This window comes from Cydia fagiglandana, chromosome Z, assembly GCF_963556715.1.
Source record: "Cydia fagiglandana chromosome Z, ilCydFagi1.1, whole genome shotgun sequence".
NCBI lineage: Eukaryota > Metazoa > Arthropoda > Insecta > Lepidoptera > Tortricidae > Cydia > Cydia fagiglandana.
Window position 1 is genome coordinate 37,510,516 of NC_085959.1, and position 27,517 is coordinate 37,538,032.

The 27,517-nt window shown below is 38.3% G+C and overlaps 1 protein-coding gene and 1 long non-coding RNA gene across 2 annotated transcripts in view; one reads left to right on the plus strand and one right to left on the minus strand.

The window, feature by feature from the left end:
• The window catches only part of LOC134678127 (phosrestin-2-like), an 80,833-nt gene that overhangs the window by 10,725 nt on the left and 42,591 nt on the right, over positions 1-27,517 (plus strand). The gene's annotated exons all lie outside the window — the stretch shown is intronic.
• Positions 20,046-21,098, minus strand: LOC134678650 (uncharacterized). The gene is made up of 2 exons (XR_010100220.1): positions 20,874-21,098; positions 20,046-20,587 (listed from the first exon to the last, which is right to left on the minus strand). It is a non-coding gene; the product is annotated as an uncharacterized LOC134678650 (long non-coding RNA).

Genomic DNA, 27,517 nt, shown 5'->3' on the forward strand with positions numbered 1-27,517 from the left:
GCTTGTATTAAGAGTCTGATTGGATTACCTGAGGACCTTAAATTAAAATACATTTTACAGTACATATGGTCCTATTTTTCCGCACTAGTGCGTAAAATAGCACTTTTCGTGCGATGTCAAAAGTTTAAAGGGCCATATGTACTGTAAAACGTTGTACGATACACGTGCGAATAGATAATTCGCAACTCGTGTCGATTTATAACTCTCCCTTCGGTCGTGTTTTAATTTATCGCCACTCGTTTCGAATTTTCTCTTTTACGCACTTGTATCGTAAATAACTATATCTTAGTAAGTAACTATTACCCAACAAACAATTAAGCGACACTTAGCACTTATTTTATCACCTAAAGACATAGAACGGCTGTAGAATAGCTACATATTCTAAGCTTACAGGCTCTGGTGACAACAAGGTCTTTAAGAGGTCCATGTATAAGCTTTAAGATCCATAGTAGCCGTTTTGGCCGCTATAATGCATCTTATGCCGCTAGTGTTATAGCTCAAAGTGAATTCTACCACCTTAATATCTATATGAGTAATAAGCAGCTGCAATTTTCACTTAAGGTTCTAAACAGGCGATAAAAAGTCTTTTATAGCTCCGTGTCTCATAATCGCTACTTAACTCTCTTGTATCACTTACAGTCGAAAAGAGAAGTTATGAGTCACCATTATCGATCATGTAGTCGCAGACGAGCGTTATTCAATACTTTAGTACATCTTATACTGTTATTAGAGTCTTACTTAGAACCTAAGCCTATAGCGCCATGTTAAGATGACCGATGAATCAATAAGCAAAACAAAAACTATTAATTAGAACGTAAATACTTCATAAAAATCGATACTTTTACTCAATATCGACCTAATGTTAGTATTGTTATATTTAAAACCGGACTTCACGTATTTTGAGTAATTTTTCGAAAATTAAATACGGTGGACCACAAATAAAAAAATATTATATTCAGAGAAATATGCAAAGGATCAGAGGCCCATTAAAATTTTGTTAGTAAGACATATAGTTTTTGACAGTGTAATTAATTTCGCTATCATAAATCCGCAGATAACTCCTGCATCAGTGAACTAAAATAATTATTTGCTTTTAATTATCCGCCATTACATTTCACTTCAAGCTGTCACAGAGTAAGCTTACGAATAATAATACAAAATGGAAACATCTACAACCAAAGCAGATAGGGCTAAGGAAACAATGTGCAATTACCTTCTTGAGTGTTACAAATATTGACTTTAAATGCTAATATACCGTCTAAAGCTGAAAGTATCATCTATATGGCCCTACACTACTACTCAAATAGTTAGTATACGCTTATTTGGCACCCTTTTAAATCCTAAGTATTTAATCAACGCTATTACAACACTACTTTAGCGCTCTTCTACTACAACAGTTTGTAGTCACCTATATGCAACCCATCTAGCTCCTAAAGAATTAATTAACACTATTGTAGCTCCACTATACCGCTCTTATGTCTCTTTTTTTATCCGCTAACCCTATTCTAGCACTGTTATAAATCTTATGGTGATAAAATTTGTGCCCAATCCGGGGTTAAAACGGGGTTATAGCCGGCTATAACTCCTATTTTTAGAGTACTAACAACACCTAAAGAGTAAATAGGCGCTTATATAAATCTCTTCTAACCCTTAAATTTAGCGCCTAATGTTAGTTGGGTATGGTCACAATGTTGCACAGCCTTAAATTTGCACGGCCAATTTATAAACAAAGTGCACAGCAATTTCGCGGACCACTGTACAGTCAACGTCAAAGATGTTTACATTTTTCGCCTTATTACAAAGGCATAAGGTGCAAAAGTGTAAACATATATCTTTGATGTCGACTGTACGAGAGCGACAGCGACCGAATGGTGTCACGCTAGGGCGGTTTCGGACTAGCGTATTTCTAAGCTCGTATACGGTCATTTCGGCGGTACGATACGAGCTTATACGTGCGTGCGTGCCGTGTTCGAGGCGTACGAGCTTACGCGCACGTTAGGGCCCCCCCACATCTAGCGTCTTTCTGCGTCTGGTCAGCGCTATGGAAAATGACGTCGCTGCGCAGTTGCGTCGACGTTGCGTCGACGTTGCGTCAAGCAGCGGCCATAGAGTTGTAGACGCCGACGCTCTAAAGACGCTAGATGTGGGGGGGCCCTTACTTTTCCCTACATTGGCTCTATATGAGAATACGCGCACGCGCGCGTATACGTACGCTCGTATAAAACACTAGTCTGAAACCGCCCTACGGCTGGCAGTAGGCCTAATACCTAGTCATATTAAATTGGTATAAAATATTCATTTCTGAATCAGTTTCATTGCCTTTTAAAGTCTTGGATGACACAGAATGAACAGCGTGTGTACTTAGAATTAAACGAACTTTGCAATTGGGGGAAAATTAATTCGCTGCCAATACTGTCGGCAGTCGGCGTGATTCGGGAAATGAAAGATATTCACTAGACATTTCGATATGATTAGTACAGATGAAGCGCATAATTGTTTTCCTTCGTATTTTCTCGGAACCGTTCGTATTTGTCATGCTACTTCAGTCAACCTCGGCACTTTTTGTACTACTGACTCAAATAGCAAGACACGTTCGTACATTCCCGTGAAAATACGAAAGAAAATAATTATGCACTACATCTGTAGAAACTTTTTACAACTAACATTTTCCTCCCATTAGTGTAGTTTTGTGTTTCACTCGGTGGCAAAGTTTGTTTTACCCTCGTGAATTGAAACCCTCGAAACCCAACTTTGGCCCCTTGTAAAACAAATAACTATTAAAACACAGTGGCTGTGGAAAAGGGGTGTAAAGGGAAGCTGGCCGCGTAATGAGAGATTTACTCTGATCCTATTGATCGATTACGTAATTAATTCGGAAAGGTTCGCAGGAGGCTTATAGTGGCTCAGAACCCCTAATGTAAATTTCATTTTCATTTGATAGATGTGAAAGTTCACGTTTTAATAATATGTCTGTTTTGTATGAACAGCGCGCCAAACGGGACGTTTTTAAAACTCATACTCCCATACAAAATGGCACTTAAAAACGTCTCGTTACGCTATCGAATGAAATTTTTACTAGGGCTATAGGTACTTACTGTATACTAATTACGTTACATAAAAATCAATAGGGAATATTACACTATTTCGAAGTGTGTAGATTCGATTTTGTAGCAAAAGCTTTTTGTTGTATTTTGGGTTTTATTGCATTTCTCTGTACTTTGTGAAATAAGGTTTAAATAAATAGCTGATAAGTTTTTACTATTTTATTTTTATTCAACAAAATAAATGTGCGTAAAATAATAAGAATGAATTTAAATATGACAGAGCATATTCGACTGTGTTTAGTCGGTTTCCAATGTTTCCATATTGCGTCATTCCGATTTAGTCTAATTTTTTCCTAATTGGTGGTCTAATGCGCACCTGAAAAACCGAAATGTAGGTATAGTTCCGCTGGCCGAAAATTCGGTGGCCGGATACCGGATATCCGGCCGATGTTTAGCCCGAATATCCGGTATCCGGTATCCGGTCAAACTACTATCCGTTGCATCTCTAAATAATCTATTGGGATCAATTTGTATAAAACTTCCAGACCGAAACGTTTCAAAGTAGGTAATTTTCTTTCTGCGAACACTTCGACCGTGTAATTGACTTCTTGTGAAGGCTTTCTCGAAGGACTACATTATCATTGTAAGGTCCAATGTGCTGACCCCCATTTCTATGCTGGGGGTCAGTTATCTCTGCGGCTGGCTATACACTTGTACAATGTACACTGACGTTTCAAAATAATGTAATTATGAACTGTTCATGAACCTAATAAAGACACTTTATTTTTCTTCCATTGCTTTCTCAAACGAAATAAGTACAGTACATCCCCAATTTACTATGTTAGCGCCACTTGCACCATCCCACTAACCCGGGGTTAAGCGGTTAAATCGTTAACCCTGTGTCAAATTGTACTGATAACCATGGTCACCCCAGGTGTAACCGGTTAATTCCGGGTTAGTGGAATGGTGCAAGTGGCGCTAAGGGTATTAAAATAGGAAAATGTTGTATAAGTAGTAGGCCTTACGAAGCCTAGCTAAAGGGCCTTGTGTACAAGAGCATCATCCGACCGGTCCTACTATATGGTAGCGAGACCTGGCCTGTCCTCGGAAGGCATGTCCAGCAGCTTCACGTCACGGAGATGAAGATGTTGCGATGGATGTGTGGCGTTACGCGACTAGATCGCATACGTAACGAACACATCCGTGGCAGCCTCGGAATCCGTGACGTAGCGGATAAGCTGCAGGAAAGTCGCCTCCGATGGTATGGCCATATACGCCGCAGACCGGTAGACTACATCGGAAATAGATGCCTCTTACTGTCCAAGGCCCTAGATCACGCGGTAGGCCTAAGAAGCGCTGGCTTGACGTCGTGACAGCGGACATGGGAGAGAACAATCTCACACCCGAGGATGCCGAAGACCGGGCAAAGTGGAGAAGACTGAGCAGGAAAGCGGACCCTGGCGCTAGGCCGGGAAATCGCTAGGTCGAAGAAGAAGAAGAGTAGGCCTTACGAAATTATGGGGTAGGTAACTAACTACGGTAACCCCTTACAATCAGCAGGCGTATTACGAATGACTTTATCCACGTGATAAAATAACTCACTTTTTAACACCGCGGGATAGAAAGTGACGGACACCGTTTTATCACGCTGTCACGTAGACAAGAACGAACATCATATCCGTACAGGCTGGTCGTAATTACCGTGTGCATTTTAATAAAAATACAGTCAGACATTTCTATTGCTCTTGTGTGTAGTAGCATATATGTACCTACATAATGTACATATATGTATAAGAACTTGAAAAATATTGCAGGATTTTCTCGCAAATTCCACGTGCCTACACAAAGACGGTTGCTTGTTTACTGGACACGGTCACGGTGTACGGCTATTAAACAGTATTTCAACCACTAACATACTTAGAGATACCTACTAAAATCGGTGTTACAATGCTGAAGGCTGAGATAATCTCAGTAATAAGATGAATAAGGTGCAATATCACAAAAACTTTTACTTATTCCTTTTACACAAATGGGTTCTGATTTGAATTATACTTTCTAACTTTATGAGGACAATTCTAATCGAACAATTTGTTTTTTGATAAAACATTCACAATCCCTTACGCTGATTGGTGTTTGCGAAATTTAATAACATCAATGATAAAATGGTAAATCAGAATCGGCATTAATGCGATACATATGTAAATGCATATTTAAAGGGAATGATATCCCTATGAGTCCTATGACAGTTCCTTTAAGCGCCTCTTGGCTGCACTTAATTAAAAAAAACACAACATCGATAAAACATGTTTTCAAAACCTACCTGTACTGTATTTTTGTTCGTTAAAAGTTACTCAGTACGTTACTAAATTAATTAATTTGCTAAACTTCCAAGACATGACTCTACCTACTAATATTTTACGTGACAGCTACTCCATATAAAAATGAGTCAACTCTATGGCTGCGCAACGTTGGCGCAACTGCGCGCTGACTGGACGCCGATGCTCAAAAGCCGCTATTGTGGGGTGGCCCATAGATACTATCATTCTACATACATCTACCACAGAATAAATAATAACTAGTACTAGATACAGAAGACTCACTCTCTAACAAAACGCGGCTGTTACGATCAGGCCGCCTAGCCAAGGTTACAATCGCTATCGCTTCGACAACGAAAAGCATTATGTATCTCTATCACTCTTCCATATGAGTGTGACAGTGACAGTTGCGTTTCGATCGCTACGGAGCGATAGCGATTAGCATCTTGGCTACGCGGCCAGGACAGATATGACCGCTAGGTAGCGACAGCGCCACGAGTAGCTTATGGCTAGCCACCAAAACTAGCGTGGAACGCATGTAATACTTGTAGCTACCAGTGGCAAAGCGACGAAATCGCGGAGTGAGCCACGCCTGCTTCTACTGTTTTTCAACGTTTACTGTGAAGGGCCATTTTGCTCCCAGGGCGTATTTACCCGTAGGTACAGTCGCCATCAGATATATCGGAGCGGCCAAGGTGTTCGCAATATCTGAACGCGCACTCTAATGCCCTGAGAATAGAGGCGTGTTCAGATATTTGTGAACACCTTGGCTGCTCCGATATATCTGATGGCGACTGTACCTGTTGAATAGTGCCGGAAATAGACCCCGGCTACAAAGAAACAGCTCTAATGACTTGCCTGTCCCATCCCGTTTCCATAACAACACATTTTCTGAGTAATATCACGTCAGTTACAACCTTTTAGTTCGAAGTACGCGATAAAGTAAGACTTTTCTTGAGATGGATAATTGAAAGAAGGAAAAAGCCATGTAACAAAAGCAAGTGTGTTTACATCGTTAAGTTATAAGACTTATAAGTACCTATTAGCTTTTTTATTGATGTAATATAAACGGTAATTTACTGTAAGTAGGTACCTATTTTTAGTATTAAACGTAACATCCGGTTATTATACGTGGGGTATACAAGACCACTGAATAAATGATACCTAGTAGGTAAGTAGGTACAGAAGGTTCACTCTCTAAACTCGTCTATTACGAGAGATACAAGCGCAAGCGCGAACAGACCGCGTGGCCAACATGCCAATCGCTTACGCTTCGTATTAATCGAAACGCAAATGGGCCCGATTCGAATTATGAAATAGACATTTTTTAGACATCACCAAGATACGATAACGATATGTTTAAGATCTAACCTGTCAAATTTGACATTTACGCGATTCTGGAGATACTCTTGAACGATTTCCACAGGATATGACTTAGAGATCTAATTCACATCTAATTGATATCTTACTCTATCTAACGTAAAAGTGACATTAGTTGCCCGAATTGCGCTGCAAAAGAGAACTAGTTGATATCTAAACTATAACGTATTCTAGAATGGATCTAGAACGTGTCGTCTGTTTTGAATATATTGAAGTTCGAATACAGCAGAATGTCACTGTCGCACTAATATGGGAGAGTGATAGAGAGACACAAAGCGTTTCGTTGTCGAAGCGACAGCGATTGTCAGCTTGGCTAGGCCGGCAGGCGTCCGTTCCATAACTTCCATAGCGGTGCGCGGCAACTACTACTGCAAAACACCAAAACTGGTGTTGCTGCATGTACTTGTAGAGACTCGACAAAACGCGGAGTGAGCCACGCCTGTCTATCTTAGTAGTTACATATAAAGTATTAAGGATGACTCACGCTAGACCGGGCCGTGGCCGGGCCGGAGCATCCGGAGCGTCGTTTTCTATGGAAAGCATCACGTGATCACCGGGGCTCGGGCGTGGCACGGTGCGGGCCCGGCCCGGTCACGTCCCGGAGCCTCCTGACAACCTATTTTTCTCTTCGGGTGGTATTCTACTTGTTTAAGATCTTTGTCCAATATGCATTGCGTCTCACTCTCTCATTAAGCAAAATGTGAGACGCAAATACACATTGGACCAAGATTGGACAGATGGAATACCACCCTTCACAATATGCATGCCCGGCTGTGTCGGAATATATTTGCCAAAATAAAGAGGTTGCAAAACGTCATAAATTTGTTTGTTAAATATGATGGTATAGCTAATTCGTTACTTGGTCGGTTTATATTAGGTACAGCCGTCTTTGATATAATATACGTCAAGATTATATAGGATGGATAATGTCTTGATTTATTTTGTGAAATATGGAAGTGTTGCTGAAATGTAATTTTGTCGGATTATATTAAATGAGACATCTATTGATGTTACTGCTTGTAAAAATGATTCATTAATGAGCATGTAGGTTTATAATGAATATTAAGATACTATATAGTTTTTTCTCACATTACCACTTATTATATCGAGTGTAGAAGTAACTTATTACTTAGATACTTTTTTATTTCGTACGAAGTTCATAGAAATATATATGACAATACCGTATCTATAGTTGGTCAAACCAAATTTGTCAGTAAATAAGAACAAAAAAACTATACTCATCCTTTTCTTTTGGGTGTTAGTACTAGTGTAAGACCAAGATAGCATGATTCTCTCTATCTATGTTTGAAATGAGACAGTCCTTTGACAAACTATAATAACCATTTTTATTCATTCATTTAGAGTTCAACTGATCTTCTCTGCCTGCACAGATTTATTTAACATCATAACTATGCCTTAAAAGCCCACTCCACAAGTCCACACTCGTGCGCGAATCTTGGCTTCGCGCTGCGATTCGCGCACGAGTGTGGAGCGGGCTAAACAGTTTTGTCAACTTTTCACCATGATATTGATGCATCCAGGTGACTTGTTTACAAATGGCTTACCGCAAAACGCGATAATCAAAATTTCGTTATCTGCCTCTGTCGATAAGAGAAGCAGATATAGCCCTAATAGCATTTTCTTGTAGGGATTTTGTTGGGCCTTTGTTTACGTATTAGTTGGGCAACCGTTATATTTGGCCGTACGATTTGCTGGAGGGCCCTCGACAAAGGCCCTCCCGAAGATTCTCAACAGAGGGCCATAAGAGTAATTTTTTCGTTGGGCCTATTTAAATAAATCATACAATTATTCAACGGTGGCGGTTTTGGTTGGGCCGTGGTTGGGCCTATACACATTTGTTTGATGGTTGGTTAATTGTTACATTTGGCCGTACGATTTGCTGGAGGGCCCTCGACAAAGGCCCTCCCGAAGATTCCCAACAGAGGGCCATTAGACTAATTTTTTCGTTGGGCCTATTTAAATAAATCATACAATTATTCAACGGTGGTGGTTTTGGTTGGGCCGTGGTTGGGCCTATACACATTTGTTTGATGGTTGGTTAATTGTTACATTTGGCCGTACGATTTGCTGGAGGGCCCTCGACAAAGGCCCTCCCGAAGATTCCCAACAGAGGGCCATTAGACTAATTTTTTCGTTGGGCCTATTTAAATAAATCATACAATTATTCAACGGTGGTGGTTTTGGTTGGGCCGTGGTTGGGCCTATACACATTTGTTTGATGGTTGGTTAATTGTTACATTTGGCCGTATGGCTTGCTGTAGGGCCAACTGCAAAAAATTAAAAAAGGGCAATTTATTCGTTGTGCTTCTGTTTGCAAATTCAACAATTATCCAACGGCAAGTCAGGTAGGTCGGTAGGTAGTCATGCACCAGGTTGAAGGCCCAACACAGCTTGTCCCACAAAGGGCCAACATTGTAACTTTAACGTTGGGCCTTGTGTAGGATTCTTACAATACTACCGTAGGTAAATATAGTTGTGTAATTTATAGTGGGCCTACAGTCTAATTATGTAATGGGCTTTTGTTTACGAGTCCTACAGTTACCCTACGTCAGGTAAGTGGTTGTGTAATACGACGTTGGGCCTTTGCTGATAAATATTACAATTACACTACGGTAGGCATTGGTTGTATCCACATGAAGGCCCTAGGCAGCAGTTGTTGTTAATCTTCTCTGTATCGTTCCAATTTTAGTATACGTACTGCCGAAGCAAGTACACTTACTACACACTCTAATTTGTATATATACTAACCGCACTTCGAAACTTCGTAAGCGAGATTTATGTTTTTTGAAATTTAAATTGAGGAAATGTTGGTAAAATACAATTTTTTAAATATATGTATAAATTTTATAGTTATAGCCTTTAGATTTATAATTTACTTTAAAAAAATATTATGATTATATCCGGAATAATCGAGAAAATAACTATAACTTCGATGTTTGGAGACACTAACGCCATCTAGTGACACCACAAGCAATACACACAGGCCCATTGTTGGGCATCAGTACCACAGCCAATGTTGGTAAATGCGATATTTGTGCTCACTGGGCCAACGAATGTTATCGTTGTTTAGCCACCGGTACCAAAATACACAAAGGCCCATTGTTAGGCGTCAGTGCCACAGCCAATGTTGGTAAATGCGATATTTGTCATCATTGGGCCATCGGATGATATCGTTAACTAGCCAACGTTACCAAAATACACAAAGGCCCATTGTTGGGCATCCGTGCCACAGCCAATGTTGGTAAATGCGGTATTCGTCACCATGGGGCCAACGAATGTTATCGTTGTTTAGCGAACGGTAGCAAAATACACAAAGGCCCATTGTTGGGCATCCGTGCCACAGCCAATGTTGGTAAATGCGGTATTCGTCACCATGGGGCCAACGAATGTTATCGTTGTTTAGCGAACGGTAGCAAAATACACAAAGGCCCATTGTTGGGCATCCGTGCCACAGCCAATGTTGGTAAATGCGGTATTCGTCACCATGGGGCCAACGAATGTTATCGTTGTTTAGCGAACGGTAGCAAAATACACAAAGGCCCATTGTTGGGCATCAATGCTACAGCCAATGTTGGTAAATGCGATATTTGTCATCATTGGGCCATCGTATGATATCGTTGATTAGCCAACGTTACCAAAATAAACAAAGTCCCATTGTTGGGCATCAGTGCCACAGCCAATGTTGGTACATGCGATATTTGTCATCATTGGGCCATCGGATGATATCGTTAATTAGCCAACGTTACCAAAATACACAAAGGCCCATTGTTGGGCATCAATGCTGCAGCCAATGTTGGTAAATGCGATATTTGTCGTCATTGGGCCATCGAATGATATCGTTGATTAGCCAATGTTACCAAAATAAACAAAGGCCCGTTGTTGGGCATCAATGCTACAGCCAATGTTGGTAAATGCGATATTTGTCGTCATTGGGCCATCGGATGATATCGTTGATTAGCCAACGTTACCAAAATAAACAAAGGCCCATTGTTGGGCATCAGTGCCACAGCCAATGTTGGTACATGCGATATTTGTCATCATTGGGCCATCGGATGATATCGTTGATTAGCCAACGTTACCAAAATACACAAAGGCCCATTGTTGGGCATCAATGCTATAGCCAATGTTGGTAAATGCGATATTTGTCGTCATTGGGCTATCGGATGATATCGTTGACTAGCCAACGTTACCAAAATACACAAAGGCCCATTGTTGGGCATCAGTGCCACAGCCAATGTTGGTAAATGCGATATTTGTCATCATTGGGCCATCGGATGATATCGTTGACTAGCCAACGTTACCAAAATACACAAAGGCCCATTGTTGGGCATCAATGCTATAGCCAATGTTGGTAAATGCGATATTTGTCGTCATTGATCTATCGGATGATATCGTTGATTAGCCAACGTTACCAAAATAAACAAAGGCCCATTGTTGGGCATCAGTGCCACAGCCAATGTTGGTAAATGCGATATTTCTGCCGCCTTAAGAAAAAAAACCATAACTGACAAAAAGTAAGTTTCGAGAAAAAGCCCAAAAACTTTGAACTCCTGTTCAAATAGGTTAAATTCTAAGTACAAAGTTGAAACTTTTGTTAATGAACAAAGTAATAGTGTAGAATTTTTATGCGTTGTAAATTATTCGATTATCTTTTTATTTAAATAAGTTATTTAGAAAAAATAGTTACTGCCTCGTGATATAAATAAAATAAAAATATCTTTACTATCATTAAATGACATAAGTGTGTACTTATGGTTTTTGTGTTAGTTTTGCACTACGATGTCTAAGAAATAAAAACACAAGTACACAGTTGTGCTTATGTTACTGACCGATCTCGAAGCTGAAAAAGCACAATTGCGTACTTTATGTTTATTTTGCATAGTTAACGTTATCAAATAAAAAATCTCGTTGTTAAATTATCTCGTTAAAGGAGTTCATAAAAATACGATGAAGAGACAGAATTATTTATTAAAAGAAAACAAATGAGATATTTTTAGAGATATTTGATTAATAATGTAATATAAAACTAAAAAAATGCACAATTATATTGCACTACCTAAGTAAAATTGCTAATTAGATACCTTTAAATTGCCATAATGTAATACAAAACTGAAATGAGGTACAAGTAGATTGTACTAAGTAAATAAATAAATAAAAAAGCCTTTATTCTAAATAAGAATTTTCAATAACATTACAATAATAACTAAGTGATTTCGTTTCTACATGTTTTTTATAATAAACTGTAAATTTTGTCATATAATTTCATGCATTTTATTAATGTCAATGAGTTATCTTAATAATTATTTTTAGTTAATATTTATGGAAGTCGCCTCTGCGGCGTAGGCCTCCCCAGTCTCCTCCACTCTTCTCTGTCCCTAGCCAGCCTTCTCCAAGTAGGACCACCTATTTTATGCATTATATCTTCCCAGCGTTTTAGAGGTCTGCAGTTTTTTCTTTTGCTGCCTCTCGGTTGCCAGTCAGTTACACTCTCGGATTGTAAGTACTAGTCCTTAATTTATTGAGATGCTGTTGATGTCTGTGGCTAGATATTATTTTCTTGAATGTCACCTCTGGCCATAAGAAGCAACCGTCTGCTCCTGGACGACTGCCGCATCGTTAATAATCTGATAACCAAAACAAAAAAAAAACGCACCCACAGCCAAGAAGCAAGCACAAACACCCTTTGAGTTCTAGAATAAAATATGGTTAGAATTAGAATGTTAGATACAGCTCAAATACTCAGAGAATTAACAATTTTATTTCATTATAACAAAACTTGCAATCATAAAAATAACAAAAAGCGATACTCATGAAACAATCATAATTAAAAATAAGTTGTAGTTGGAAAAAGCCTGTTTCATGAACAAGCATGACTTTGGGCGGTGTATCCCGTACTAAAATTAAGCCATGTGCCAATGTAAAATTGTACGTGTTATTTTGCAACATACATAAAGCTCGGTGGTGCCGGAGTGATCATACATAGGACCGAAACTTAAAGCCACGTTATTTTAAACCATTGTACCTTTAATTCGTGGTTAGGTTTATAATATGTTTTAGGTAGGTATTCAACAGCAGTCTCAATAGACAAGTTACTTAACACCAATATAAATAAATAGATAATGTTAATTCCAGATACGCATAGGTATACATTTGAATACGCGCGCCAAGCCTTAACGTAGGTACCTACTAAAATGACCGCGACAAATATACCTAAAGCTATTCAAAAATATAGGCAAAATCTGGAATACGCGACAAGATGAGAAACGTAACATGGAAATAAGTATACTTACGAATAATTTTTGACACTTATTACAATCACGTATACACATTAACACTTCTAATATTCTTTGAAGTAGGCACAGGAGTAATTAATACGTACGTCGTACGCGCAACCTCTTCCGAAGGAAAGTAACTAGGAGTGAACCGGCCGAAATTTGTCCTTATAGGGGACCGGAGGGGGACTACCTACTAGCCTGATAAAGCATAACTGACCACAACGTTTAATAAATAAAGCACAAGTTTGCTTTTTTGAAACCGACACTAAGCAGAAAAAGCATTAGGAAGAGTCATACGAGATAAAAAACACATAACATGCAACTTATGTTTTTTCAGATTCCGAGAGTTATGACTAATAATTATTTTATACTAACAAGAATGAACACTTCTGTCAACTTATGGGTTTTTTACATAGAAATTTTATATAAAACCAATATTATGGTTTTTCATCTTGTGAAATAATTGTTGGCCTCTAATTCATGACAGAGGAAAAAAACACAAGTCGTCATATTTAGTACTTTTCTGTCTATGAATATATACTTATGCTTTTTCTTTCTCAAAAAGGCAGTAACTTTACCAAAATGGCGTGTAGTTATGCTTGTCTAAATCGTGACCTGTTAGAGATAAAGAAATAACTGCTAGATAGAAAAATCACATTTTTCTTCCTGATTTCGAGGGTGTCAATAACTCAATTTCGCAAAAATTGTCACTTATGGTTTTTTTTCTTAAGGCGGCAGATTTGTCATCATTGGGCCATCGGATGATATCGTTGACTAGCCAACGTTACCAAAATACACAAAGGCCCATTGTTGGGCATCCGTGCCACAGCCAATGTTGGTAAATGCGGTATTCGTCACCATTGGGCCAACGAATGTTATCGTTGTTTAGCGAACGGTAGCAAAATACACAAAGGCCCATTGTTGGGCATCAATGCTGCAGCCAATGTTGGTAAATGCGATATTTGTCGTCATTGGGCCATCGGATGATATCGTTAATTAGCCAATGTTACCAAAATAAACAAAAGCCCGTTGTTGGGCATTAATGCTACAGCCAATGTTGGTAAATGCGATATTTGTCGTCATTGGGCCATCGGATGATATCGTTGATTAGCCAACGTTACCAAAATAAACAAAGGCCCATTGTTGGGCATCAGTGCCACAGCCAATGTTGGTACATGCGATATTTGTCATCATTGGGCCATCGGATGATATCGTTGACTAGCCAACGTTACCAAAATACACAAAGGCCCATTGTTGGGCATCAATGCTATAGCCAATGTTGGTAAATGCGATATTTGTCGTCATTGGGCTATCGGATGATATCGTTGATTAGCCAACGTTACCAAAATAAACAAAGGCCCATTGTTGGGCATCAGTGCCACAGCCAATGTTGGTACATGCGATATTTGTCATCACTGGGCCATCGGATGATATCGTTGACTAGCCAACGTTACCAAAATACACAAAGGCCCATTGTTGGGCATCCGTGCCACAGCCAATGTTGGTAAATGCGGTATTCGTCACCATTGGGCCAACGAATGTTATCGTTGTTTAGCGAACGGTAGCAAAATACACAAAGGCCCATTGTTGGGCATCACTGCCACTGCCAATGTTGGTAAATGCGATATATGTCATCATTGGGCCAACGAATATTATCGTTGTTTAGCCAACGGTACCAAAATACACAAAGGCCCATTGTTGGGCATCTGTGCCACAGCGAATGTTGGTAAATGCGATGGTGGGCCAATACAAAATTAATGTTGGCTACGGAACGAACCTCATCCCAACGTTTTCCCTACCGTTGGCACCGTGGGCCCCAACGAAAATGCTACTAGGGAGAGTGATTGCCTCTGTCGATATGCAGGGAAGCAGATATCGACTGATTGCCTCTGTCGATATGCAGAGAAGCAGATATCGAGTGATAGAGAGGCCGAAATGTTGGTTTTCGTGTTTCGCAGTAGGTCCTGGGGTTAGTGAGAGTAACGCCCCATACGCAGAATTTTCCGTAATATTCCTTATTTCCTGCCTAAAATTACCCAAAGGCACTAACTACTGAAATAATACAATAGAACTCTTCGTATATTTTATTGTTCTTATATAAATGACTAAGGGTGGTATTCCACCGTCCTATCCAATTTCTTTGTCCAATGTCATTGCGTCTCACTCTCTGATGTGAGACTCAATAGAAAGTCAGACCATATGCAGCATATTTGATAGCCCACGCAGTGAACGTGTTATTTTAAACGTCAAACTTCTTTGAAATTATGCCGTATAAATGACACTTGCACTGCATGGGCTATCAAATCCGCTGCAGACTTTTTTTGGTCCGACTTTACACATTGGGCAAAGAAATTGGATAGATGGAATACCATCCTAAAAGACGTGGAACGCGTCAGGGGGACCGCTAACCATGCCAAATAATCATATAAGTGCCTCTCTTTCGCGCAAATAATCATAACAGTGATAGAGAGGCAAATATCTAGACACGCGGCAGCGTGTCAAGCCAAGTTCAAGCAAAGGAACTGGCTAGCCAGCGCCGAGTGTAATATTACACGCACCACTTGGTGCCACTTTTGACCCTTCTATAACTCAAAACATCTTTGACGTAAACACATAAAACTACGTGTGTTTAATTATATCCATAAGGATATCTAGAAGCCCAAATTTCATGAAGCTAGCTCAAACGGTTATAAAGGTATGAAGGTCAAAAAGTCGTAAATTTTAAGACTGACTTATGACTTATAGTACCTAAACCTAACCTACTTCCAGATGACCTAGAAGGATGAAATTTGGAATCCAGCTTGGTTATTGTGTGTAACCGTAGGAAAAAATCTAAAAATAAAATAAAGTTAAAAAATAGGGGGGGTCCCCATACAAAAAAACCACTTTTTATTGGGACTGATATAAGTACCTAAACCTAACCTACTTCCAGATGACCTAGAAGGATGAAATTTGGAATCCAGCTCGGTTATTGTGTGTAAGCGTAGGAAAAAATCTAAAAATAAAAAAAAGTTAAAAAATAGGGGGGGTCCCCATACAAAAAAATATTTTTTAGCGTTGGAACCGTTACAAGCAGATATTTGAAACTACCCCAATATATGTATTATTATATTTGCTATATTAAAATAAAGTTTAGTCAAAAAATAAGTGGTGTACCCATACAAAAAACTTTTAATACGCTCTAAACAACCGGCCAACGGTGTGCGGTGTGTCGTCGGCGGCGCGCGGTACCACATAATTATACAAAGAACAGAAGTAAAAACCATACAGCGGAAACACAAGAAAAAACATTAAATCTCAATACCTGCCTAGTTTTCTTTACAAAAAGTATTGATATCCCACCAAAAACATAAATGTAAAAAAGGAGAGCCAAGTTCAATACAAAAATTATGCTTGGCTGTGGGGCTCGCCGCAAAAAGAATGGAGATCTAAATGAGTGCCACTGTCAAGTTCTATGCAAAATCCAAATATGTATTTATAGGACCAAAATAACATTATAAACAAGTATTAAACTCTATTTCCTTGCTTTATTGGATACCTATAACAATTGCTGTTATTTAAAAAAATGTGAGATCTTAAAGTAGGTTAGATTTGGCTTGGCCAGGTTTTATCAGAATTACAATATATATAAAATGATTGATATAATGAAAACTGGCCAAGTCAAATCTAACCTACTTTAAGATCTCACATTTTTTTAAATAACAGCAATTGTTATAGGTATCCAATAAAGCAAGGAAATAGAGTTTAATACTTGTTTATAATGTTATTTTGTTCCTATAAATACATATTTGGATTTTGCATAGAACTTGGCAGTGGCACTCATTTAGATCTCCATTCTTTTTGCGGCGAGCCCCACAGCCAAGCATAATTTTTGTATTGAACTTGGCTCTCCTTTTTTACATTTATGTTTTTGGTGGGATATTAATTAATGAAGTGGTTCGCGGTTATAACCCTGACTGTATAAGAATCAAACCAGGGTATACTGCGTGTGCAACAATTTAAATTACAATTCTGCTAGGGACGGCCATTCCGTGAGCGTCAGGATGGCGGGTGGACCTCAGCGAATTTGAACGAAATATTTATAAACATATTGTACCTTCGGTGTACAAATTATTGTACTTTTAATAGAATCCAGTGTACTTCTCCCGGAAACGAGATATTTAACAAAAAAGTTCCACCCGCCATTCTGATGTCAGGATGGCGGGTGGACCTGTGAAATCTTGGATTATACCGCATTTTTACAAGCTTTTATTTAGTTTCACCTGACTGTTGTCTGTCTGTCTGTCTGTAATCAAATCTTGCAAGTTAAATTTGATCCACTTCCCGGTTTTCGATTGTAAGTCGGGTGACTATGCAATATTATGGTGTCATCGAGCTGATCTGATGATGGAGACCGGAGGTGGCCATAGGAACTCTGTGATAAAACAACGAAACCTAAGTAATTGTGTTTGGGGATTTTAGAATTGTCTCGATGAGTATTAGTTGCCTGTGGAGAAAAGTACAGTCGACGATAAAAGCTTGTACCAAAAATGAAATTTTTGCCAAAAACTTATTATTACATATCAAACAGCAAAGAATAAAAATTTATTGAATAGGTATTCATGATCTCCTTAGATGTGGCTACTACAGTCTTGATTTTCCGAGTGATCATCGCTTTCCGGTTGCAACTTGGTGCCATCGAGGAATGTCCATGGTACATGAAAAAAAAATCGTTTATAATACAATTAATTGTATATCTGGCCGCTCCGATATATCTGATGGAGACTGTACCTAAGCACCGAAACCTTATATAGCGCTGTTTTTTGGAAATACTGTAGGTACATTACATACATACATACATAATAATTATTACTATTTGATTTATCTTCACAGGACCGTAGGTCTACGCTACGAAGTCTAGGAGTATATAAAAGGTTTCAACTCAATACGGACCCGTTCCCGAAATAAAGGGTATCGACAGACAGACGGCCGGACGGGCAGACGGACAGACGGACGGACGGACAGACGGACAGACCGACGGACGGACGGATGGACAGACGGGCAGACGGGCAGACAGATGGACGGAAGTGATCCTTTAAGGGTTCCGTGTTTTCCTTTTGAGATACGGAACCCTAAAAAATAACTTTTGCTTATCATAGCGCTCTTTCTTTGGACATACGTATGTGTACGTATGTGTAGTAATATTAAATTTATTTTACTCCTCTTCTTATTTCTCACGTATGCAAGTAGTACGTACCTACTTGAAAAAAAAACGTGAAAGACATCACTGTTAAGGTTACTAGGTATTACTTCTAGAACCAAAAAATATACTTACAGACAAACCTACGTACATACAATATACTTACAAATATTTTAAAAACCATCCCCCCCCCCCGCGAAAAATGGCAGAATGATTTGCATGTTAAGATATCGCTTGGGCCCCTCCCTTCCGATGTGTCGGAAGCTGGTGTTGCTCGAAGATACTAATATATAGGTATTACAAAGGCGAAAGCGGGTTCCTATGCAGATTCAAACGGCACTACACCATAATCATACCTATTTTTGCCAATACCTTGACGCGCGGGGTAACACGATACATTACCTGCATTCAACGTGTTCTTGCGTATTCAAATACATTTAGTATCTTTCTACAAATTTAATATCACTATTTTTTCTTTTGACATGTTTATTATACTATTCGAAAAACATGACAGCGTCAAATATTTAAAACAGCCCATCGACACCCCATACTTTGATATATTATGAAAGCCCTTGTTACCAACATTGAGGCATAGAAATAATCTTATCGAATTAAAATGACTGCTGTTGCATTTTGGTGGCACATACCATACTTGTTTTTAACATAGACGTATTATACTTACTTTTCTTTAGGTTGGTATGATTGGTAGTAAAACGTCAAACGTCATTTGAATTGTCGTGAACGTGGAAATACGTGGTTATTTTTTATTGTAATTGGTAAAATAACTTTAGCTGTTATTTAAATGGGGGCCAAATCTTTAAGGAAATGTGAAGTTTGTAGTGGGTGTGTAAGAAGACTAACTACTGACGCATTTTTGGCCAAATTTCCAACTTGATCCGAACAGGTCGGTAAACTGATGTTTGTATGCAATATTTTCATTTTTTACTTTGAGTCGTTAACAGTTACTAATTTAATTAGTTTTAGTCGTGTACAATCCATGATTAAAACGAAAATATTTTGTGAATAAAGTATTTTTAAGTAAAAAACTAAGTAACCTATGACACGAATAGTGTACGACCAATTTTATCGATAATCTCTTTATTTCAGATGTCGATTATGGGCAAAGCTGAGGAAAAGGAAATGAGGATTTGGCGTATTTATTTACCTATTCAAAAGCTGAATGGAAACAAGTTCATTTGTGGAAATCATTCTCCATCCAGTGCCTTCAATAAAAAGGGACCAGATTAAAAAAGAATGCGCGCGAATTCAGCATATTGTAATATGCCTACTTGAATAATAAACTATGTTATTTTTATCATGTAAAATAAAATTGTTTATATATATATAATGTTCTTTTATTTTATTAATAGGTACAGCCTGGCAAAAAAGAGTAGAAATTAATAGGGGCGCCACTGTCGCTTACATGGCAACACAAATAGTACGACCTAGAGATATTGATACTTGGGCCATGGACAGATTTAATGTTCTTGTTTGTATCGACTCTTCCCAAAAGTTGTGACTATTGGTTATTCGAATGCCAAATTTGCACACACCCCATATTTGACAACGTCGGAACCGATTTTGGATAATATAGGTAAGTCAAGAAAGTGGACTCCACTCTCATCAGCAGGTAGGTACTGGAAATACAAATTTTGAGTTTTTGTAATGTTCCTTTTTGTTAGCATTAGAAATAAGGTAAACAATATTGATGCGTCTTTTAATTGAAAAACACATTTTAAAAATAAGTAGCCACAAATTATATCTAACAGTTATCAATCTAATATGATCATTTACGTAGGTCACTCAATAAATTTTGACATAAAAAAAGCTATTGAAGATATTAGTATTATTTATTTTACATTTTTTCAAAATACTCTCCATTACTCTCTATACAAATTTCCATTCGTCTGAACCAACTTTGGAAGCACTTTTGCCAGTCTTCATCAGATAGGTCCGAAATTGCTTCTTCATATGCAGCCACGGCTTCTTCAGCACTTGAAAAAAACTTCCGTTATTTTTTCTTTCACCACCGGATACAAAAAGAAATCGCAGGGAGCTAAGTCAGGACTGTAGGGTGGAAGTGGTAAGGTTTCTATCCCAGCTTTCTCAATAAACGCCTTTGTTCTGAGGGACTTATGTGAAGAGGCGTTATCGTGATGCAGCAAGATTGAACAGAAGAGCATGAAGTAGTATTCTCAGGTGTTCCCCGGCTACCATCAAAGCCCATCAAAAAATTGAACCTTTTGCCTAATGGCACATAGGTCGAAATTGTCCAGTTCCTTTTTTGGACGCCCCTTTCGGCGTTTTCCAGGCGTTGCAAACACAGCATTGTTAAGGTCATCTTCTAATACAATTCTCCTTACAGTAGTTTACCTGATTGAATAAATATAAAGAAGAGTTAATTATAATTTCTAGTTAATACAGTTATAATAGTCACATATTTAATATAATTTACAAAACATTTACATTATAAAAATATATCGCAAATCGCAAGTACCAAGTTGGTTGGTTTGTTAACATATTACACATAACCTTAAAAACATAACCTTTGGTATTGATTGAATTTTCAAGAAAACAGTTATTAAAACTTGAAAAACATGGGGATTTTGTAAATTACGCCAGAGTTCACCATTTTTAGTATTCTAAAATCATTACAAACCTGTCATCTCAGCCGTTCTTTGGTAAACATTGTCCAGTTCCGACAACAAGGTTTTGGCTTCAAATTCTGCCAGACACCGCCTGTAAACGTTATAAATAACCTGGCGGGTGCCACTTCGGATCGTCCTGTTCATCATTTGCCACAATAACAACAGTTTACTGACGATAAATTTAAACAATACAATAAATACGAAAATAAACCAACACTGTTGACAACATAGATACTAACAACTGACATATTAAACAGTGTTGTAAGAGCAAAAAAAAATTAGTTCCATATCTACTCTTTTTTGCCAAGCTGTAGTACAGTAGGTAAATACAGCAGCACGTATCGCACATTTATCGATATCGATAAACAGTAGGTACTGGAAGTGTCGAGCCCTAGCGTTGTTTTTTTTTGTGTTGGTAGTATTGTGTGGTTTTTCTTTTTTTAACAATTATGGCCTGGATGCGAGATCTTTAAGCCTGTATTTGGTGTGTTGGGATATGTACGTTCATAATTCGGTTCGAGGATTGTTCGAGAGTGCCGACTCTTAAAACGTAGTGATTATATGCTCTTTGATTTAAAAGTCGTAAAATGTAAAAAGGCATAAGAAAAGAGTCCAAACATATTATTTAAGAGTCGGACCAAAGAAGGACTTTTTTTAATATTAGATCTAAGCATTAGAATCTTAGTACTTATAGGCTAAGCCTAAAGTGCCATTGCAATGCAAGCTAATGAATAAATATAAACTAGCAACCTATCCTGGCTTCAGAAGGGTTACACAAAACCTTAAAAATGTATACACCGAAACCTTTCTCAAGAATCACTCTATTGATAGGTTAATACCGCATGAGAATCCGTTCAGTAGTTTTTGAGTTTATCGCGAACATACATCCACACAAACAGACAGACTCGGCGGGGTAGTGAAATGAAAACTGCTGCATACATACTTATAAGTAACAGAAAATCTGGAATTGACATATACAAAATCAATTATATTGTTATCTTCTTCTGCACGACTTACAAAATATACCTAATTTCCAAATCGTTACCTTATACTTTTTGAGTAAAATAGCTGTGACATATGGACAGACAGACAGACAGAGACAGACTGACAGGCAGACAGACGGACATGACGAAACTGTAAGGGTTCCGTTTTTGCCATCTTGGCTTCTGTTTCACCAGATGAAAGTAAGTAAGTAGATAGTTTATTTTTTGTAACCGACACAATTCTATCTTAGTGTAACGAGCTTAATAGTTTTTATTTACTTACTTATTTTATTGAGAGCGCACCACCGACATTCTTAGTGGTGGTACTGTATTCGCTGTGGCCGAAAACAGCTTGTAGATAATTATCTTATACCGATACTTTTTAAATTTTTGTTACTTCGTCGCAGCCATTGGAAATTTCTCCTCTTTTAAACTCGTTTTTCATGCATGGGTTCCTGAAATTGAACATATCTGAACTGAACACATGAACACTGAAGAACGTGGCATTGATGGGAGAAAATAATGTCAAAACCAGATAAGCTGAAAAATCTACATTTGTAGAATGTAACTAAATGCATTGGGTACCACTACAGTTTGCTGACGACTACCTAAATATTCCATAATATCAATATCCACTGAGGAAAACGGGAACTATGTTTGTATGGAGAACCGGTCATTCCCTTTCCTCTTAATAGCTTAATATTCTTCGGCACATGATTATACATATTTATTAATAGGTACATGCACTGTATTTCCATATCTTACCTGAAGCAGAGAGCCAGACGGTGAATGCTGGATATTGGTTTCTGAAATCTTGTTTTTGTTTTACCAAACGTTGTTTAATTCTGCCGTGTGGACGTGGCTTCGAAAGAATCTTGAGTCATATGTAAATAAAGCTCTTTACATCATGTTGTATGTACCTATTCTTATTTTTCCGAACGTGTCGACGTAATCAGTCATTAAGGCAGCTAGGGCCAATATTTTGATTATATTATTTCCTTCCATATCCGCTTGCTTCCGATCGAACCATTGTTTTCAATCTGATTGACATTTATTATGACATTTGTCATGAACAGTCGGCTCGGACGTCCCGGTCGGCTCGGATAGGGCTGGGTAGGACTCGAATCCTTTGAATCTTCTGCTTGAAGACTACTCAATTTTCTGACTCTTATAATTAAGTTTAAACTCGAGTTCTTTTCAACTAGATAGAGACCAAAGTCTCTTGTAGAGACTTGAGTACTTTTCAGAGAACTCTCGTATTTTTACAAAAAAAAAACCGAAATGCATTGTCTTTATGTATAATTTGTAGATTAGATACGTACATAAATCATAAAATAACGCTTAATTTCGTTACTGTTATATAGGAAAAACCTATAAATTTTTTCACGGAGTCTTTATTTGGAGGCTCGAGTCCTTTTGAGTTGCTCTTAAAAAGGACTACAAAGGACAGAAGTCGGGAGAAGTTTTTTAAGCGCAGAGTCTTGTAAAAACGAGCTGTGCCTACATCAAATTCAGACTCAAAGGACTCGAGTTCCTACATGTACTTAAACACTAGAGGCTCGGACATTGCTCGGACAGCACTAGTGTTAATGTAATAAACGGGTGGCCTTGACACCCCGGCCCCGGAACGGCCCGGTCACGGTGGCGCTCCTGACAGCTCCTGCGTCGGCTCGCTCCGGCCCGCCCCGGTCCGGGCACGGCCCGGTCTAGCGTGAGTCATCCTTTAGCGTAGGTACAGTATCAGAACTTTTCTAAGTCCATTGCCGGTAAAGTTGGAAACTAATTAGAGCAAGTTGGCAAGGAGAAGTTGAATCGTCCCCTCTCAGTTTCAAGTTCATTAAAAAACTACTAATAGCGCTTACAAAGAAACTTTTGAGGTTAACTAAGTTTTTATCAAGAGAATACGTACCTACAGTAGGAGAGCATTTCTCGAAAAATGACACTTTTATGTTATTTCTACTCATACATTTTAAAACTTTTCTTTGTTCCATTCCTATTAGTACTTACCTATATCAGGCGTGGCTCACTCCGCGATTTCGTCGCTTTGCTACAGGTAGCTAAAATATATACATCCGTTCCGCCCCAATTTTGGGGAAAGCCATAAGCCGCGCGTGGCGCTGTCGCCACCTAGCGGCCATATCTGAAAGTGAGATTTTATTAGAAAGTGAGTCTTCTGTACCTAGTACTATTATTTATTCTGTGCCTATATATAATTTTGGTACTTAATACAATACGAAAATATCGCGCTCCTGATAAATTTCTAACCCCCTCATTCATAATAAACGTTTACTAAAGTTGACAAGTCCTTAATAATCATAGAAGTAGCATCCTATAGAAGTGGTATACGCGTGCCTCCGTGAGGGACAAAACATATGCAAATGCGACACTGTGATTGGTCGAATTCATTTGTTGCCCACCATTATCAATACTAAAAAAAAGGTGGGGAACAAATAAAATGTGAGACTGTGATAAGGAGAAACAATAATAGCGCTTTCGCTGCTACTCCTACTGAAAGATACATAAGACTATCCCGTTCTGTCTGTTATCCCCACCACTCATGCCCAATCCAGTTTAATACTAGATTCATGTTAATAATCGTTTGTCCCTTTCATACTGCTGCAATACATGTCACGTGAAGCCGAGTAAATATATCATGCCAGTAGATATACTAGATATCCTTAGAACATGACCTATTTTCATAGATCTTGAGCGCATAAATGCTTTAAGTTGAAAAACGAGGAATACTAAAATATACGTAAAATATAAATGGTATCTTGTTACAATTTCAGATTTCATCCATAAAATTATTATCTGAAAAGGCGTCTTATTCTCGCCAGGACCGGCAATAAAGATTTTCTTCTTCCATTTTTCGCTCAAGGGCGAAAGTGTTATATAATACACCGTGAGTGCAATAACGCTTTAATCCGTAACAATATTATCTTTTTGTGCTTTTATTGAGTATAAAAATATATGAATCGGTTATTAGGAGTCCATGTTCTTGTATTATTTTATTTTAATTAGGAATTCTCATCCTATTTAATTGAATAACATTTTCAAGTGCAGCCTCAATTGCTGTTTCCAAAAACTAGTTACCTAAGTATTCACCTGCTAAGTATTACAAAATAATGTAATCTCAGAGAATAGTTAGTGTTTATACAATGTTTTTTCTTGTGTTTCTTTGTTTTGAATAATAACGATATTTAAAATTTTCAAATCGCAATAATTAGTTCCACTAAACAGCTTATTCAAATAAGAATAGTGTCCTGTTGTTGAAAACATGTTTGCTCCGAATACCGCCAGAAATACCAGGAGCCAAATTCGACACGTACAACTGTCAGATTTCGCATCCACGTCAAATCAACAGTTGATTTTATCGCATACTGAGTGTTGATTCCATCAACGGTGGATAATATGATTACAACCAAAACTCCACTCTAAACTAAGGGTGGTTCGGTTTGGTTTGCTTGTCACCCTAACTGTGGATTGTTAATGTGAAATTTTGACATTGTACGTATTCGAGAACTTATGATTTTTCCCAAATCAACGGGAGATCAACACGATACGTCAAACGTCGCTTGTCGAATAGGGGTCCTGTTGTTGAAAACATCCCATATAACCATTCCAGTCGCAGAATCATCAAAGTGGTAACTAAATGTCAGAAGTGTCGTAACAGAGTCCACACAATGTGTCTAGAATTGTTTCGAAACAAAGTGTCGTCGCCGTGTGTACACTTTTCCGTAACAAGGTGTCGACACATTTGTGTGCACTTTGCGTGCGGTTTGCGACTAAATCTGACAGCAAATTTGTGACAGCAAATGTCAATATAAAATACCTCTTGAAAACCAAGGTTTGTCAAACTACTATTAGTGTCTCGTGTGCTCGTAATTCTAGTAAGTCATCATTGGGCGATGCAAATGATAATAATCGACCAAAACCATATAAACACCCAACACCCGTCAACCTTTTACAGAAAAGTTTTTAAAGAAATGCAATAAGTAGTGAGGTAAGCAGTGTCACCCAATGTATGGGACGTGCAAATTTTGGTATCGGATGAATTCACTTGGCACAGATGTAGTATACGTAAAGCTAAGCCAATCCAGCCCGGTAGCCAAACGCCACCCCCTTGTGGGTAAGCAGGGGAGCATCCAAAGTTACACGCTGCATATCGGCTTCTATGTACCTACCACCTCGAGTTTGGTATCATTTCCAGATAAATCGGGCATAAGGAATTCATTTTTGAGACATTTAATGTACAGTTTAATAGAAAAAAACAAAAATATTGACGAACAAATCAAAATCGGTTTGCAATTTTTTATTCAATTATTAATATTATCAGCAGAAACTACAATTGCTAGAAAGTTGAAATTTGCACACCAGGTTACATTTATAATGTGTACAAGAGATAAGAAGCGATTTTAAAAAATTCAACCCCTAAGGGGGTTAAAAAGGGGACGAAAGTTTATATGGAGTTCATGTTTTATTTTAAGCTAGGAATTTCAAACTTCGTTAAAAGATATATTATTAAAATACAAAAAAAACTAATTTCAGCGTTTTTGAAACTTTATCCTCTAAGGTGGTGAAATAGGGGTTGAAAATTTGTATGGAGATCAACATTTTTTTCAAGTGTGGGGCTTGAAACTTTTTACGAGTATATGCGCATATTATTAGAATACAGGAAAAGTAATTTCAGCGTTTTTAAAAATTCATCCTCTAAGGGGGTTAAAAAGGAGTTCAAAGCTTGAATCCATTACAAATTACTTTGACTGCCCCCCTGCCTACCTGCCAGGGGGTGGCGGATGTCTACCGGGCTCAATTAGCTTAGCTTTACGTATATTACATCTGTGCTAAGGGAATTCATCCGATACCAAAATTTGCACCTTATGACACTACTTCCCGGGCTAAAGCTACTTAGGTCAGCCAACGAATGCTCCAAAAAGTTGTAGAGGGAAATGCTCGGAACACAATTTTTGACTCCGTAACTTGGTTTGGACAAGTTAGGAGGTGAACATATCAAAAGTCCCCGGCCGTAGCCCTTGAGCGGGGGGAAGAGAGGGGGCTTTGAAGGTCCCATTTTCCGGTTTTTTGATTATATCTCGGAAACTATGCATCTTAGCGACATGGCCACTTATACAAAATGAAAGTTAATTTCATTTGTTACAAGTTTATCAGTCAATTTTTTCGATATGTTGAATAGTTTTTGAGTATCCGCTCTTGAAAGTTTATTTAGGGCTCTCAATTTTTCAATTTTATTTTGATATATCTACATCAGTGAAGGTGCTAGGCCGTGTATGGTATCGTTTTCGTATAAATCTGGGTTGCTGAATCCATTTAAGGTATCACATTGACACCATTCCACAAAATTAAAAAAAAACTTTTTAGGGTTCCGTACCTCAAAAGCAAAAAACGGAATCCTTATAGGATCACTCGTGCGTCTGTATGTCTGTCCGTCTGAATACACAAAATAGTTCTTTACCTATAGATGACAGGAAAACCTATTAGAAATGTGCAGTCAAGCGCGAGTCGGACTTAATGTACGGAACCCTTAATACGCGAGTCCGACTCGCACTTGGCCGGTTTTTTTAAACTCCTCTTGACGCTTAACCGCTGAACCGATTTCGTTGAAATTTGGTATAGAAATAGTTTGCGTCCCGGAACAGGAGCAGGACATAGGA